Source organism: Stomoxys calcitrans, chromosome 2 (assembly GCF_963082655.1).
Source record: "Stomoxys calcitrans chromosome 2, idStoCalc2.1, whole genome shotgun sequence".
In the NCBI taxonomy this organism is placed as follows: Eukaryota; Metazoa; Arthropoda; class Insecta; order Diptera; family Muscidae; genus Stomoxys; species Stomoxys calcitrans.
In genome coordinates this window covers 25,757,506-25,773,763 of record NC_081553.1, presented here as the reverse complement: position 1 = coordinate 25,773,763, position 16,258 = coordinate 25,757,506, and the positions used below count along the sequence as shown (strand labels likewise).

Here is a 16,258-nt window from a genome sequence, read left to right as displayed (position 1 = left end):
CTTTAAATCGAGAGATCAGTCTATATGGCAGCTACATCCAAATTTGAACCGATCAGGGCGAAATTGATGAGGGCTGTCGAAGAGCCTAACACAACCCACTGTATCAAATTTCGGCGAAATCAGGCAATAAATGCCCCTTTTATGAACACAAAACCTTAAATCGAGCGATCGGTCTATATGACAGTTATATCCAAATCTGAACCGATCTGGCCCAATTGGAAGAGGGCTGCCGAAGAGCCTAACACAACTCACTGCCCCAAATTTCGGCAGAATCGGACAATAAATGCGCCTTTTATGGGCCCAAAACCTTACATCGAGAGATCGGTCTATATGGCAGATATATTGAAATATGAACCGATCTGGGCCAAATTGCAGAAAATTGTCGAAGAGCCTAACACAACTCACTGCCCCAAATTTCGGCAGAATCGGACAATAAATGCGCCTTTTATGGGCCCAAAACCTTACATCGAGAGATCGGTCTATATGGCAGCTATATTCAAATATGAACCGATCTGGGTCAAATTGCAGAAAGTTGTCGAAGAGCCTAATGCAACTTACTTTCCCAAATTCTGGCGAAATCGGACAATAAATGCCCCGTTTAAGGGCTCAAACCCTAAATCGGGAGATCGGTCTATATGGCAGATATATTCAAATATGAACCGATCTGGGTCAAATTGCAGAAAGTTGTCGAAGAGCCTAATGCAACTTACTTTCCCAAATTCTGGCGAAATCGGACAATAAATGCCCCGTTTAAGGGCTCAAAACCCAAAATCGGGAGAACGGTCTATATGGCAGATATATTTAAGTCTGGACCGACCTGGGCCAAATTGCAGAAAGTTGTCGAAGAGCCTAATGCATCTCACTGTCTCACATTTTGGCGAAATCGGGCAATAAATGCGCCTTTTATGGGCCCAAAACCTCAAATCGAGGGATCGGTCTATATTGCAGCTTTATCCAAATCTGGACCGATCTGGGCCAAATTGAGGAAAAATATCGAGTGGCCTATCACAACTCATTGTCCCAAATTATCACAACTCACTGTCCCAAATTATGGCGAAATCGGACAATAAATGCCCCGTTTATAGGCCCAAAACCTTAAATCGAGCGATCGGTCCATATGACAGCTATTTCCAAATCTGAGCCGATCTGGGCCAAATTGCAGAGGTGGGGGATTGACCTTCGTGATACACCATTCCGTGCAATATAGACCCATCTCACCAGCACCTGCCGCTAGTGACCCCTACATGGAGTACATGGGGATAGAAGTCAGGTGCTGTACTGCCGAGATGGAGCCATACAACGTGTAAATACCGCCGGTTGGTAGCTGTGTCCCGATTAATGGCCAAACTTACAACCCCGACATAAATGGGTTACTATCTGGCCATAATCGTCTGGTTCTAGGGGACTTTAATGCGCATCACACTTCACGGCATTCTTCCCTAGGTAACGACCAGCGTGGCATAGCTTTGGCAGAGCAGATTGAAGGCACCCCGTTTTGCACGGTGAATGAGGATGCCCCCACTAGGATTACAAGGAGGTGCAGCAGCTCGCCAAACATTTCCATTGCATCCCCTGATCTCCTGAGTGACGTCATCTCTTTGGGGTCGGAACCCCTTCCCATAATTCTCACCATCGACCTACCGCCCGACTTCATAACCTCTGAGCGCCGGACGATTATCAATCAGAAGAAGGCCGATTGGGCTGGCTTCAGAGAGTATACCAATCGCCGCTTCAGTGAACTGTCACGCCCCTCGGATGTTCTAGTGGCCGAGAGGAAATTCCGAGACATCATTAACGCAGCAGCCGCTTGCTTTATACCAGCCGATCGAATACCCCAAAGTGCGGCCAAATTTTCTGGCGTTGGGAGTAATACTCGCAGACGAGCGTGATGGGATTCGTTGTATGGACCCCACTAACCCCAGAATCAGCGAGCTGAATCTGGAAATAAACAGGATATTCAACGAACATAAGCGTAATTTGTGGTACTGGTTTAGGCAAGCTGTGGTCTACTTTTAAGTCACTCTCGAACACCCGTAGACGGGATGACAGGACCTAAGTCACTTTTGGCGAAGTTACCGTGACTGATCCGAAAACATGTGCCAGGTTGTTCAACCGTCAATTTATTGTGCATCACTAGAGTAACAGAGCAAGAAGGAGAGCCATTCGCGGTCTCCGAGCCGATGGACAGTCATCACAATTGACCATGGGCGAAGTTATGGATATCATCCGTGGCACCAAATCACCCAAGGCGTTAGGCCCCGACGGAATCTCTACTTTGATGTTGAAGAATCTGGATTTGCCTGGAGTTGAGTACCTTACCACTGTCCTCAACCTGTCATCGAACACTTTTCTAGTTCCCAATGTCTGGAAAATGGGCAGAGTGATCCCGCTATTGAAGCCTGGAAAAGATCCGAGTTTGGGGAAGACGTACAGACCGATCTCCCTTCTCTCACCAGTGGCAAAGACGCTTGAGGCATTACTCCTCCCGAGCCTCGTAGGAGAATTTCCATTCGCCGAGCATCAACATGGATTTCAACAAGCACAACAACAGCTTTGCATGCCATCACCGCACACACATGCCGTGGCTTCATTCAACCTAAGCCATGTGATAGGACGGTCCTCGTGGCACTGAACCTTTTGAAGTCATTCGACACGTTCATCTATGCCAAATTATTTGAGGACATCGCCAACACGTCCCTCCAGCCAAGTCTGAAACGCTGGGTCACGAATTATCTGTGTGGTCGCCAGTCATTTGTGGAATTTAGGGATAAGAAGTCGAAGCACCGTAGAATGAAACAGGGAGTTCCCCAAGGTGGGGTGATATCTCTGGCAGTATTTAACCTCTACCTATCCTTCATTCCACCCCCTCCAGACGGCATACAGATCGTATCATATGTGGACGATTGTATGATCATGGCATCAGGCCCCCCACCCATTGTTGACATCTTCGATAGGTTGAACGTCTACCTACACGAAGTTGCCATGAGACAAGTTAATTTTTCGCTGCAAAGAATCTGAAGATATCTGCCACCAAATCTTCAGCCACATTGTTCAGTACAAATATGCGTGAGGTGAATACTGATCTGACTGTGATGGTCGATGGAGAAACGATTCCGACCACCAAATCTCCCAAAATACTTGGCGTCACATTTGCCACATGCCACAGCAATTAGCGATAAAGTCAAAAGTAGAAACAAGGTCCTCAAGTCACTTGCTGGCAGTACTTGGGATGCAGACAAAGAAACCTTGTTGACCACGTACAAAGCAATTGACCGGTCTGTGGTAAGTTATGCAGCCCCAGTATGATCTCGTCAGCTTTGTGACTCGCAGTGCAATAATATTCAGATCTGTTAAAATGCCGCCCTCCGAACTGTCGCGCACTGTCTCCTCAGTTCTCGGGTGGACCACCTCCATCAGAAGACAAAGATCCTAGCAGTGCAAAGACATAACTACATGCTGTCTAAGCAATACCTTTTGGGCTGTTATCGCCGAGACCATCCAAATCATCATCTTGTGGATAGATATCCACCGCCCAGAAAGAAGCCTTAAGGTAGATTTACATGATCTAGAGCGTGAGGTTCCGCGTTACAAGAGAGAACCTCTAGATCAAGCAGGTCTAGACAACATTCATGCAGGCACGGTAGCAGATGCGGTAAATGGTTACTGGGTGAATGTAGTCCTTAGAAAACGACCGCCTCCCATTACACCTGAAGAAATTGACTTCCCCCCGGTAAACCAGAGTAATTGTGGTTCACTTACATTCCGGCAGATACAGCCGCCTCAACTTCTACAGAGCAAGGATTGATGTCGACGTGCAATATGTATGTCCCGATTGTAACCAGGGACCGCACGATACACGTCAACTGTTTCACTGCCCAGGCAGACCCATTCGACTCAAACCCAGATCCCTGTGGACGCACCTTATCTTGGTCGCAGAGTTTCTGGGTCTTGACACTCAACAGAATCAAGTAGACGAAAGATTGATCCCAACAAACTGCTACAACAACAACAAAAACATCAGTACCTGTACGTTTTAAACTCCAATTGTCCATCAAAACTACCAAAATTCCCACCCTGATTTTAGCTACACCCATAACTCCAAAGTTTACAAACAAATCTGAAATGTACTTTGGATCTGCAGTGATTTAACTGCCGCCCCGAGCTAACTTCAACGAATTCGATTATCATTTTACGATCATTGTCTTGCATAGTTATCTGCTCAACCAGTGCCGACAGAGAGATACGACTAACCGACAGTCGTGCAGTCAGACAAGCACGATAACATTTATTTTTCGTTTTAATAATGCTTTAATAATTCTTTGTGTTTAAATGGAGATTAGGTTTCGTTAGACAAGCAGCAGCGGTTATATGAAAATGGGGTGGCTAGGTGGTGTGGTGTAGTGGTGTTGTGATGCATGAGACTTTACTGCGTCGTGTTGGGAGGCGTGAATGAAGATGGCACATCACGTTTAAACTTGTTTTTTCAGTATTGTTTTTTTTTTTTTGTTTTTGTTATTTCATATTAATGAGATACAAATTAAGCTGACCTTCAGAGTAAATAAATAAATATTGACGTTTTGCTTTTTATTAGTTTTCGCTTTGTCTATTGCCTTTGCTGTGGACATTATTCTTACTTTGGCTCGTGTACAAATGTGTGTAGACATTTATCTTTATAACACCTCTTATGAAATTCGCAAATACATAGATGCATGAAATGTTGATATAAAATATTTCTTTAAAAATAAAAATAAAATTGAAGCTGAAGTTTCCATGGCATATGTAAAACAAGGAAAGTTTTATAATAGAATTAAATCTTAAATCGCAACGTGATCTCGACATGAGAAGTTTCTGCGCTATTTCTTCCATATTTTTGGGTAGAAAATGTCCATTTTTACATTTTTTGCAATTTTTATTATACTCACCACCATGGGTTGGTGGTATACTAACCTACTTATTCCGTTTGTAACACATGGAAATATCCCATTGTTACGACTGCCAACAACCGTGCCAAGTACACGGCCGTATCCAAATCAGAATCGGAAATTGCAAAATTTCAGCCGAATCGGACATCTATTGCGGCTTCTAGGGGCTTAATATGTCAAATTGAGACATCGATAACACATCCTTACTGGTTATTTATTTGTTATCCAATTTAAAATTTTTACCGAATTTTTTATTTTAGCAAAATTTTTAATTTTCATCCAACTTTTGACTTGTTTAGGTTTTCAAATTTACAAAACAAAAAAAAATGTTTTGCCTATATTTTCTATCATTTCTTCTTTTATGTTTTGAGAAATCACTTGAGGGTTCTCTTACTATATGGAAATTTAATCAGAGTATTCATTCCAACATAGATATTATAAGGTTAGCAAGAAATACAGCTCAGAAAATCTTTCGTTTTAGTTTTCGAAAACCGGAACAGACAAGTGTATAAAATGTTAAATTTTTATTATAGAATTTTCACCTTTTATTTTATTTTTATCGAATTTTCGATGTTTTTTTGATTTATATTAAATTTTAAATTTTTGTCTAATTTTTGTGTATTAATCTAATTTTTAATTTTTGTCGAATTTTTGGCTTTTATCCAATTTAAAATTTTAATCAAATTGAAAAATTTTATCAAATATTTTATTTTTGGTGAATTTTAGATATTTATCGAATTACTGATTTTATCAAATTTTAAAATTTTATTGAATTTTAGATTTTTTACTGAACTTTTAGATTTTTATCTATTTTTGTTTTTGATTTTCTGTTTTTTAGTCGATTTTTTAGTTTTTTTGTATTTATCGAATTTTTGCTTTTATCGAATTTTCTCTTTTTTGGAACTTTCATTTTTATTAATTTTATATTTTCATAGAATTTTTGAACTTTTATCGAATTTTCAAATTTTCGATTTTCATCAAATTTTCGATTTTTATCAAATTTTCGATTTATATCAAATTTTTGATTAGAATTTTTTGGTTTGTATAGATAGTTTTATTTTTATCGAATTCTCTATATTTTATAGACTTTTTGGTTTTTATCCAATTACAGATTGTTGTCGAATTTTCCATTTTAAGTCGATTTTTTTAGTTTTATCGAATTTTGGATTTTTTTTTTATCAAATTTTCGATTTTTATCAAATGTTCGATTTTAATCAAATTTTCGATTTTTATCAAATTTTCGATTAATATCAAATTTTCGATTTTTATCAAATTTTCAATTTTTATCAAATTTTCGATTTTTATCAAATTTTTGATTTGTATAGATAGTTTTATTTTTATCGAATTATCTATATTTTGTAGAATTTTTGGTTTATATCGAATTTAGATTGTCGTCGAATTTTTGATTTTTATCAAATTTTCGATTTATATCAAATTTTTGATTAGAATTTTTTGGTTTGTATAGATAGTTTTATTTTTATCGAATTCTCTATATTTTATAGATTTGTTGGTTTCTATCGAATTACAGATTGTTGTCGAATTTTCTATTTTAAGTCGATTTTTTTAGTTTTATCGAATCTTCGATTTTTTTTTATCAAATTTTCGATTTTTATCAAATTTTCGATTTTTATCAAATTTTCGATTTTTATCAAAGTTTCGATTTTAATCAAATTTTCGATTTTAATCAAATTTTTGATTTGTATAGATTGTTTTATTTTTATCGAATTCTCTATATTTTATAGAATTTTTGGTTTATATCGAATTTAGATTGTCGTCGAATTTTTCATTCTTATAAAATTTTCGATTGTTCGATTTCGAATTTCCGATTAATTTCTTCACATCCAACCTAACCAATCAAATTTTTGATTTGTATCGAATTTTCGATTTATATAGAAGGTTTTATTTTTTATCGAATTCACTTTTTGTACAGAATTTTTGGTTTTTATCGAACCTCAGATTTTTATCGAATTTTCGATTTGTATAAAATTCTATCATACTAGACTCTTAGATATGAAGTATTTAAATGAGTCATAATTGATGAACTCATATTTTCCTACAATCCCCATCTATTGAACTGTATCTCAAACAGAATATTGTTAAGTTAGTAGCATAAAAAGTTGCATTTAGAAACGGCAAAGCCAGATTGTCGTCGAAATTTTCATTTTTATAAAATTTTCGATTTTGAATTTTCTCCATTCATCTCTTTCATCTTTTCCCAACCTAACCAATCAAATTTGTGATTTGTATCAAATTTTCGTTTTATATACAATGTTTTAATTTTTATCGAATTCACTTTTCATAGAGAATTTTCGGTTTTTATCGAACTACAGATTTTTATCGAATTTTCGATTTGTATAAAATTTTCATCGAATTTTCGATTAGTATCCACATTCTCTTTTCAACGTAACTAATCAATTTTTTCATTCTTATCGAATTTTTGATTTTATCCAATTTTTAGTTTTTACTGATTTTTTATTTTTACAAAATTTTTAAATTTATAGAATTTTTTAGTTTTGTCGAATTTTTGTTTTTGACGATTTTTTTATTTTATTGAATTTAACGTTTTCAAATTTTTTGTTTTTATCAAATTTTCCATTTTCATAGAATTTTTGATTTTTTATAGAGTTATAGATTTTTATCGAATTTTCGATTTTTATAAAATTGTCGATTTGTATGGAGTATTCGGTGTTAATTTTTTTTATTTTTTTCAGATTTTCTATTTGTAGAGAATTTTTGATGTTTATCGAATTTTCAATTTTTATCGAATTTACGACTTTTATCGAATTTTCGATTTGTATAAAATTGGTGACTTGCATCGAGTATTCGAGTTTTTCGCTTTATATAGAATGTTTTATTTTTATTGAATTCACTTTTTGTACAGAATTTATGGTTATTATTGAACTACACATTTTTATGGAATTTTCGATTTGTATTAAATTTTCGATTTTTCATCGAATTTTCGATTAATATCCACATCCTCTTTTCAACGAAACCAATCAATTTTTTGTTTTTATCGAATTTTTTAATTTAGCCAATTTTAAATTTTTTACTAAATTTTTAACTTTTATAGAATTTTCGGGTTTTGTCGAATTTTTGTTTTTGTCGATTTTTTTTTATTTTATTGAATTTTTATTTTTCGATTTTTTTTTATCAAATTTTCCATTTTCATAGAATTTTTGATTTTTTATCGATTTATAAATTTTTATCGAATTTTCGATTTTTATAAAATTGTTGATTTGTATGGAGTATTCGATGTTTATTGATTTTTTTATTTTTATCAGATTTTCTATTTCTAGAGAATTTTTGATGTTTATCGAACTTTCGATTTTTATGAAAATTTTTATTTTTTATCGATTTTTTAGATTTTTTAACTTTTATCGAATTTTTCGATTTTTTAATTTTTATCGAATTTTTGAGTTTTGTCGAATTTTTTTATTTGTATCGAATTTTTTACTTTTATTTTCTAGTTTCATAGAATTTTTAATTTTTTTATCGAATTAAAGGTTTTTATCGAATTTTCGATTTTCATAGAATTGTTGATTTGTATCGAGTATTAAATTTTTTATTTTTTTTCGAATTTACTATTTTTAGAGAATTTTCTATTTCTAGAGAATTTGCTATTTTTAGAGAATTTTCGATTTATACAATCGGATATGGTCCGGCTGCAGACCATAGTGTAATCTGTTTCTATTATAAATAGAACACAAAATAAAACGTTTTTTAAAGTTAGGCAGAAAAATGTGTTTTTTGCTTTGTAACAGCATTTGGCTGGTTTCCTAGATCTCGATTTCGTTTGGAACCAACCAAACTCGTCGGTAGGTTGGTCAAAAAGGTATGTCTTCTAGGTTGAAAAATTCACATGTGAATTTTCGATTTATATAAAATTTTCGATTCGAATTTACAATTTTAATCGAATTTTTATCGATTCTTTAAATTTTATCGAAAGTTAGATTTTTATCGAATTTTCGATTTTTATATAATTTTTTACGATTTTGTAATTTAAATTTTTTTTGTATATAATTTTCGATTTTTCGATATACAACTCGATTACAAATATCAATTAAAAACTAACTATTAAGTTTTATTCAACCGCAAATGTTAATCGAATTTTTAATGATAACTCGATTTTTATCGCATTTTCGTTAAATTTATAATGAAAATTTCTTTTTATAATGAAAACTCCTTAATGAAACTCTATTGTTATTGAATTTTCAATTAAATCTAGATTTAAATCGAATTTTCTATGGAAACTCCAATCCATTTGATAAGTATTAAATATTAAACATACTCCTATTCCCTATTTCCCATTAAACAACAGGATTATACAGCATCATAACATTACTATCATACTAGACCCTAAGATATGAAGTATTTAAATGTGTCATAATTTATGAACTCATATTTTCCAACGATCCCCATCTATTGAACTGTATCTCAAACATAATATTGTTAAGTTAACAGCGTAAAAAGTTGCATTTAGAAACGGCAAAACCAGTTTCAGTACCGATTAAAAACAACGTGACTTTTTAAGGCACATGTATCGATTAAATGTTAAGAGAAAACTGTAAAGATTTTATGTGGCTAATTTTTTTAAAACATAATTGAATACATTTTCCATTTCGTTTCATCTTCAATTACAATTTTTTTATGAATGCATATTGCATTTTAAAATATTTAAAAATAAATTAAAAACTTCACAAAACTCACCAGCAAATAATAGATTAATTTTGAGTCAGTTCAATCTATAGAAATAAAAAAAGAAACAATTTTAGAAAAAACAAAATTGACCAATTTCAGTAATTAAATTTTAGAATAATTAGACACAAATAAAAAACACATCAAATTATATTTATAAAGATTAAAAACAAAACCATATTTTTTTCATTTCGTCAGTTCGTTGGTAAAAGGTGGAAGTATTGTCAATCGTAAAAAGTACTGAATTTCAAAATCTGCACAGATTAAGATAAAGCTGTCTTATATATGTATATCACCTAATTGCATTTTTGAAACGATATCACTCTATTTTATGTCTTCAAATAAAACTATGTTTATGGTAACCTTCTTTTTCTACGGCCTTGCGAAGACAGTGTGAAGTAATGATCCATATCCTGAAATAACAAAGTTCCATTGTAATACACACCTGTGTTATGTTGGAAAGTGCTATTGTTACATGACTTATTCTTTATATCAAAAGAGAAAGAAAAATAACAACAAGCGCATTAACAACAACAACAACAACACCATGGACAAGAGAAAAGGGAAATCCATTTAAGTTTCACCTTTAATTGTTAACACATTGTAAGTACACTTCAGCGCATTTCAGATTTCCTTTTCATTTTGTTGGTGCGGTTGTTTCTTTGCTGGGTTTTAAAAATAAACACCAACAACTTTTGCTCAACATTGCAATGTGTAAAAACTTTTATTTTTATTTTGAAAGGCAATGGACTACAGCTAGCTGGCTATAAGTGAGTGAGTACATTTTGAGAGAGTCATGTCAAGAGGTGATGGTGTTCTTGTGTTGGTAATGTTGTGCGAATGATGATGTTTTTGCTTATGCCACCTTAGAACCCACGCATATCACACACACACACACATACTTAAGAATTTGATGGGCTACACGTATCTTCACATATGAGTGGGTGGGTGGTTATGGTGGGTGGTTAGCAGACGTGTGAATGGGCAGGTGCGAATACGTGGGGTAAAGCCAATGAGAGAAATAGCACAAGTGCCAAGTGTATCACATCAACTTGAGTGATGATATACTAAAGGTATTCTCATCGTTCTCTACTGCAACGATGAGAACGTACGAATATGAGACACTACATTTTATGATGTACGAAGGTGGTACTACAACTTACACTTCACACTAGTGCTAGTTGTATCGGCAACGAGAAAAAAAACTGCGAAAATTTTATCTACAGTGTCAGTCAGAAATATTGAACCTTGTTAATACAGGATATGCAAAATTGCCATAAACACACCACTAAAGAGCAGGGGCAAACTCTTCACATATCAATGACTGCCGTCCAATTCAATTTAATAAGAAGGGGCCTCCTTTTTATAGCCGAGTCCGAAGGGCATGCAGCAGTGCGACCCCACTTTGGGGAGAGGTTTTTACATGACAGCCATACAATTTTTTCAAATGGCATAGTTCCTCACAAACGTCGTCAGCATTAGAAGGGGATAATCCTGTTATCGCCAATTATAACCCATTTTTAATAAAAACTTAGTGTGAACTTATATTTGTTTTTTTTTTTTTATATTTTCAATAAAAACTCGAATGTTATCGATTTTTTATGAAAACTTGATTGTTATCGATTTTTTATGAAAACTCGATTGCTATCGATTGTTTACGTAATTTGAATTTACATAAGATAAAATTCTCATTATGAAAACTTGATTGTTATCGATGTTTTATGAAAACTCGATTGCTATCGATTGTTTACGTAATTTGAATTTACATAAGATAAAATTCTCATTTAATTTCATAACTATTCGATAAATACGATAATATTGAAATAAAAAAAGCACAAATAAAAGCGTGCATCGCACAGTGGGAGAAAATCGAAAAAATCAGTAGAAAGTAAAAACGTGGTAAGTTCGGCCGGACCGAATCTTGGGAACCCACCACCATGGATTCTGCTAAAAATTTATTCAAAATAGATTTAGTTGTAAAGCATAATTTTACTCTACAATACATTATTTTATTCTACATATTCTTAAGCTCTAGGAGCCGAACAAGGATGATCGAGAGACCGGTCTACATGGGAGGTATATCAGGTTATAGACTGATTGTGGCACAGTTGTTGGAAGTCGTAAAAGAACATCGAATGCAAAATTTTAGTCTAATCGGACAAAAATTGCGGCTTGTAAGGATTCAAGAAATCAAATCGGGAGATCGGTTTATATGGGAGCTATATCAGGTTGTATACCGATTCGGATCGTACTTGTTTCAGTTATTGGAAGTCAAAACAGAATACTATGTGCAAAATTTCAGTCAAATCGGACAAAAATTACGGCTTTCAGGGTCTCAAGAAGTCAAATCGGGAGATCGGTTTATATGGGAGCTATATCCAAATCTGAACCGATATGGCCCATATTAAATATCTGTGCAAAATTTCGATTCGACCTCTATCGTGATTTCGACAGACGGACGGACATGGCTAGATCGAATCAGAATGTAGCGACAGTCCAGAGTATATATACTTTATGGGGTCGCAGATCAATATTTCGAGGTGTTACAAACGGAATGATTAGATTAGTATACCCCCAACCTATGGTGGTGAGTATAAAAATATATGTATATAGAAACTAGTGAAAAGGCGTTAAGTTCGGCGGGGCCGAACTTTGAAAACCCACCACCTCGGGTATATACGTAAACCAACTTAAACAACTCACTGTCCCAAAGTTCCGGCAACATCGGACAATAAATGGGCCTTTTATGGTCCAAAACCTGAAATCGAGAGATCGGTTTATATGGCAGCTGTATCCAAATCTAGACCGATCTGCGCTAAATTGAAGAAGAAAATCGAGGGGCCTAACTCATCTCACTGTTCCAAATTTTGGCGAAATCGGACAGTAAATGGGCGTTTTATGGACCCAAGACCTTAAATCGAGAGATCGGTCTATATGACAGCTATATCCAAATCTGGACTGATCGGGGTCAAATTGAAGGAGGATGTCGACTGGCCTAACACAACTCACTGTCCCACATTTTGGCAAAATCGGATAAAAAAATGTGACTTTTATGGGCCTAAGACCCTAAATCGGCGGATCGCTTTATCTGGGGGCTATATCAAGATATAGTCCGATATAGCCCGTCTTCAAACTTAACCTGTTTATGGACAAAAAAAGAATCTATGCAAAGTTTCAGCTCAATATCTCTATTTTTAAAGACTGCAAGGTTCAGATGGGAACCTATTTGGATATAGCTGTCAAATATATCGATCTGCCGGTTTTGTGCCTTAGGCCTATAACAGGCGCATTTATTACCCGACTTCGCTGAAATTTGGAACAGTGAGTTGTATTAAGACTCCCAACATCTGTCCCGAAAATGGTTCAGACCGGTATATACTTAGATATAGCTGCCATAGAGACTAATCTTTAGAAATTTGAAACAGTGAGCTGCTTAAAGACTCCAGATATCTTACCCAAATATGGTCTAGATCGAACCATATTTCGACATAGTTGTCATATAGATCGATCATCCGAATTAGAACTTAATCACATGAGCGGCGCACTTATTACCCGATTTCGCTGAATTTCCAAACTGTTACTTGTATAGAGCTTCTCGACACCTGAACCAAATATGATTAAGATCGGACTATAATTGGATATTTATATGGATACTAGCTGGACAGGGCCCGCTCCGCTGCGCCTTCTTTCATTCCCTTATTTTGTTTGAGCCCTATACGGTCACGTCAGGAAATAAGTCATGTGAGGGGGTGCTGGTACGGCCTTTCAGATATTTCGCGCCAATGTGGATATGATATTGGTGCTCTTCTCCCAAATACCTTTCATTGAAGCGTTATAAATTTTTGTATTTAAGTTATTATAAACAAACTAAATTTCGCTTTTCCAAGATTTAGCACTTTTAAAAATAAGGTAAGGGGTGGGTCCGCCCATTAAAGTTTGGATGTTAGATCTAATTCATTCTCTTGGATTTGGTGGTGGATTGTAGTAGACAAACACTTTGCCCCGAAAGTGGATATCAAATTTACCTCCACTCCCAAAAACCACATTGGAGCTACATATTGCTATAGTCAGTATATATGTGTCGTTTAGGGGGAGTTTATGAGGTGAGTCATCCCTGAATTACTTGGCCATGAAACAGATACAGATTTGAGCCCCTTTTTGCCATAATCCACAAATATGTCTAGTTTGATTAAAACCAAATTTCATTGACTTTCTTAATATATCGTTTTCATAAAATTTTTATCGAATTTTCGGAAAAAAATAAAATTTATCGACATTTATATTTCCCATCATGCCATAATTATTATTTTTGTATGCACGTTGTAACAAGTTAGAAATTCTGAATCCTATTTGTAATAATCGAATTTCACTCAAACGTCCCCCAATCATCAAAATGTCTTATCAAAATACTGTTTAATCGTATAAAATACAAGAAATCCAACAAATGCAGCGAAAACAAAACAAAAGCCAAACTAAACCATAGGTCTAGTCTATACCACAGAGCAGCATCGGTGACACTACGAAGAGCAACAAAAGTAATAGAAACAGCTACATCACAAAATGTTCATTTAGCAGAAAGAGTAAAGCAGAAGAGGGCAATAACGAAAATAAGCACCTCGAAAGACGGCTGAAGAACCAAAAAAAAAAGCCATCATACTAAAAAGAATAAAATTAATGTCACAAGGTTCTTCTCACTTGACCAAGTTTTTGTTGCATTTCTATTCAAAAACGAACACAAAACAGCCAACGAAGTATGGCCATAGCTCACTCATATGACACACATATGTAGGTACGCACACTTCTCACTCACCCAAAGACCCACCGCAAACAATGCAATGAATGATAAAAGAATGACGAACAAGAAGCACCAGCAGCAGCAGTAACAACAAACAATGGGAACAAGAACAATTGTGCCTAGGCTGACAAACAAGTGATTTACAGGTGTATCCACGCAATAATAATCATGACAAGGATGAGAGAGAGAGAGAGAGAGGGAGAGAGACACAAAGAGCACATATACAACAACCTAACGGAACTAGGGATGGCACATGGCAACAAAAGATGAATGAATGGGTGGGTGGGTGTTTGTATATGTTTGCTCACTACCTGTATGAACTAGAGGAGGGGGGTAAGGATTGCCGTTTTCATGGTTCCATGCATAATTAGTCGGATACTTTTAAACAAGAAGAAATCTACATGATAATATGCATACAACTAAGCAAATAAATAAAGACAACAATATAGCATTTAAATAAAATGAAAGAAGAAAAATCGATCAAGGTATAAATAAAGAATTATGAAATAATAAAACAAAACTAAAAATCGACATAAAATAAATCAAAATTAATATTAAAAAAGTAAGAGCGTGCTAAGTTTGGTCAGGCCGAATCTTATATACCCTCCACCATGGATCGCGTTTAACGAATTCTTTGCGCGGTATCTCTTTTTAGGCAAACAAAGAATAATGAATAAGAGCCGTTATGCTGTTAGAGCTTAATCAAGTTATAGTCCGATTCGGCCCATAAATGAATTTAATGCTGAAGATTGTAAAAGTCATTGTGTAATATTTCGGTGCTTTCGGATAAGAATTTCGCCTTGTAGGGCCTCAAGTAGGAAAATCGGGAGATCGGTTTATGTGGGAGCTGTATCAAGCTATAGATCGATACTGACCATATTGAGCATGCACTTTGAAGGTCATGGGAGAAGCTATTGTACAAAATTTCTGCCAAATCGGATTAGAATTTTGTCCTCTAGAGGCTCAAGAAGTCAATATCCCAGATCGGCTTATATGGCAGCTATATTAGGTTATGTACCGATTTGTGCCATACCTAACACAGATGTTGGAAGTCATAACAAAATGCGAAATTTCAGTCAAATCGGATGAGAACTGCGCCCTCTAGCGGCTCAAGAACTCCAAGATCGGCTTATATGGCAGCTATATCAGGTTATGAACCGATTTTGAACCATACTTAGCTCACAGATGTTGGGTACTATGTAGACGGGACGGAGGCCCGAAGTGGGGCCTGAAGGATAGTCCACTGGATCTACAGGAGCGTGATTAGACCAATACTTACTTACGCCTCAGTAGTTTGGTGGACTGCTATGGAGAAAAAGTGCAACATAAGAACCATACAACAGGTTCAGAGAACATGTTGTCTTGGCATAGGCGGAGCGATGAGGACCACTCCCACTAGGGCACTGGAGACTATATTAGATATCCGACCCATTGGCATACAGATTATGTGTGAGGCAGCCACTGCGGCTATGAGACTTAAGGCGATGGGAGAATGGATTGAGGATGGGAGCAGCTCATACCATCGCGGTATAATCGAGGCGACGATAGGAAACCTGGAATGAAGGAAAGAGGTTTCCGATCGGATACCTGAGATGAACTCATCGGCACAGTTTTGGATTGACGGAACCCTAGCATTGCCATCTGGAAGATCATGATACACGGATGGATCAAAGCTAGAGGACAGAGTGGCCCTGGGGGTCTACATTGAGAACCCAGGGACTGATATCAATTTTAGACTGCCTGACCATAATACGGTCCTGCAGGCGGAGATCCGGGCGATCACGGAATGTGTGAAGTGGTGTGGTGCTAACGCGGGGACGTCGAGTGTCAAGATCTTTAGCGACAG

General features: G+C 35.7%; 1 protein-coding gene across 4 annotated transcripts in view; it reads right to left on the bottom strand.

The window, feature by feature from the left end:
- The window catches only part of LOC106086715 (RNA-binding protein Pasilla), a 282,488-nt gene that overhangs the window by 223,385 nt on the left and 42,845 nt on the right, over positions 1 to 16,258 (bottom strand). For 2 of the 4 annotated variants that reach the window (XM_013251497.2, XM_059361897.1), the window contains exon 2: positions 9,630 to 9,664. The exons of the other annotated variants lie outside the window; for them this stretch is intronic. The gene's annotated coding sequence lies outside the window, so the exon portion shown is untranslated. The remainder of the gene's footprint in view (positions 1 to 9,629; positions 9,665 to 16,258) is intronic. 4 annotated transcript variants of the gene reach the window in all.